At 37.8% G+C, this 2,328-nt stretch overlaps 1 non-coding gene across 1 annotated transcript; it reads left to right on the top strand.

Moving 5' to 3' along the window:
* The first annotated feature begins 1,310 nt into the window (after nt 1-1,310).
* On the top strand, nt 1,311-1,402 carry trnar-ucu (transfer RNA arginine (anticodon UCU)). The gene is given in 2 exon segments: nt 1,311-1,347; nt 1,367-1,402. It is a non-coding gene; the product is annotated as a tRNA-Arg (tRNA).
* The last annotated feature ends 926 nt before the right edge of the window (nt 1,403-2,328 follow it).

The raw sequence follows: 2,328 nt of genomic DNA, 5'->3' as shown, positions 1-2,328 counted from the left end.
GCCTTCTCTCTGAATCTGTGTGTTTGTGCGAGCGAGAGAGAGAAAGTGAGTTAGTTAGTTTGAGATGCTGTGATTATTTGTTTATTTCAGTGTCGGAGGAGCGGCCGAGACGCTCGGGGGGCTTTTTATCATCCCACTCACTTCCTTGGATTAGAGCGGGTATAATCATAGCGAGCATGCATATTCATGAGTGGAGGATCTGAGAGGCAGCGAGAGAGACTGACAGGCAAAAAAACAGACAGACAGGCAGGCAGAGCACACACTCACAGAGAGAGAGAGGAGAAACCAAGCACACATGATGGGTTCAAACAGCACAAAGTGCTTACAGGAGCTCTCATGATAATATGATACTTTACAGAACAGTGCAGGGCATTTGAATGTTTGTAACTGAGCAGAAATATCCAAATATCCAAAGTAATGATCCTTGCAATTGGGGTTTATTCCATTTATTATCAAGAAATCCCTTAAAACTATACTATACTACAGTAGTTCTCAACCTTTTTGAGTCTCGACCCCCAATCTAACATCATGTTGTCTCACTGAACAGAATCTAACAGTTCAGATCATACAAACTTAGTTGATACGACAAATTTTGGACAAATAATGAAGCAGACAACAACAACATCTCTCTGTCTGTGCATTTATATATATTTTTTTATATATTTTATTTTTCCTTTTAATCTAAGTCCTTTGCTATCAGTTTAAAGGTCCATTCTGACCTCCTGAGTGTGTAACAGTCAGCTTCAAGCCAGAGACTCCTTGGAAAGTAACAACTTGATACTTTGGGATTTGTCAGAAAAGACACAAAATTAGCCAAAAAGAATCAAATTGACCACAAAATGACAAAAGACAATTTAACCCTCTGGAGTCCATGAAAGCGCCGGAGCACGACTTCTGCATGACGTCACGATGTAAAAACTGTGCAGCATGGAGTCCTGCTATCAGCTGAACTCTAAAGTTCTGGCTTTTCCAGAAGTTTCCATGTCCAATTTAATGCATCAACTCTTTTCCAGCGAAGGTAAAAAAACAACAACACCTTGACCAAGTGTAGCATGATTTCACTTTTTTTGCAGAGATTTTACAAATTTTGCAGTGTGCATTCAGCATTTTAATGCAATCTTTTGTGTGATTTTTGTGTGCTTTTAACAGTTGATAAATATTAGAGCATAATATGCCAGAAAAACACCATATTATGGGATGTCCAAAAAAAGACCCCCCCTCCAAAAAAAATCACACTAAAGCATGTTGATTTCTGTCAAAAATGTATTATTATTTAGTCAATTATAGTCTGTTGATAGATGTTGTAAACAGGCTCTGTGGCGCAATGGATAGCGCATTGGACTTCTAGATTAGCTCAGGTGAAGTGATTCAAAGGTTGTGGGTTCGAGTCCCACCAGAGTCGTGCTTTATAAGCTCATTGCTAATATTTGGACATGTTTCTGCACCGTTCAGTTTGCTGTCCTGGCTCCTGTTTATAAATGAATTCTGTGCCAGTGTAGTTTGTCATTTTTTTGTGTGTTGTTTATTATTTGTTGTGTTTTTTGTATTTTTTGTGTGTTTTCTGTATTTTTTTTGGTCATTTTTTGTGTGTTTTTTGTATTTTTTATGTGTTTTATGTGTGTTTCTGTAATTTTGAGTGTTTTTGGTGTGTTTTTGTGTTCAAAACCTGTAAGTCCATCCATCCATTTTCCTCCGCTTATCCGGGGCCGGGTCAAAATGAAAAAAAATAATAACAATCAGGTGATATAGGTGAGGTTGTGCTGAAAACAATGATACCAACATGGCATGGTGAACACTTTTTAAGTCGTTTAGATAGACAGAATGAAAAGGAGTCAAACTCCAAAGGGTTAAACAGTAAATAAATGTACGTAAATGCCGGAAATCAAGTAGTTACAAGGGTCACGTGACTATCGCAAGTTACATAAAAAACGTGATTCACGGAACTTACTTAAAGAACGTAACTTAAATTAAAATTGGTTTACTTTTGTTTTAACGCAGGACAGAAAAAACCCCACTCTCCTAGGTGAAAGTCTACCACCCCAATCTCCAACCAAATGTGAGAATCCGCCCTTTTAAACCTCATTTGGCTGTCAATCACTACGTCAGCAAGATGGTGGCGGAAATTTGTAAATATATCTAGTTTTTCGCTGCCTGTACACATGATCTATGTTGACATTTTTGACAGGAGAACAGGCTGGGACAATGGACTTATTTTTGCCTGAGTACATCCTGATAAAATTTTAAAACTTGCACAAAATGCCATTGATGCACCAGTTCGTTCTTACAAATAGCCACGACAAGTTTTGTCTTTCTGATAAGATAAATATA

Source organism: Centropristis striata, chromosome 12 (assembly GCF_030273125.1).
Source record: "Centropristis striata isolate RG_2023a ecotype Rhode Island chromosome 12, C.striata_1.0, whole genome shotgun sequence".
NCBI lineage: Eukaryota > Metazoa > Chordata > Actinopteri > Perciformes > Serranidae > Centropristis > Centropristis striata.
This window is presented reverse-complemented; position numbering and strand designations above follow the sequence as displayed.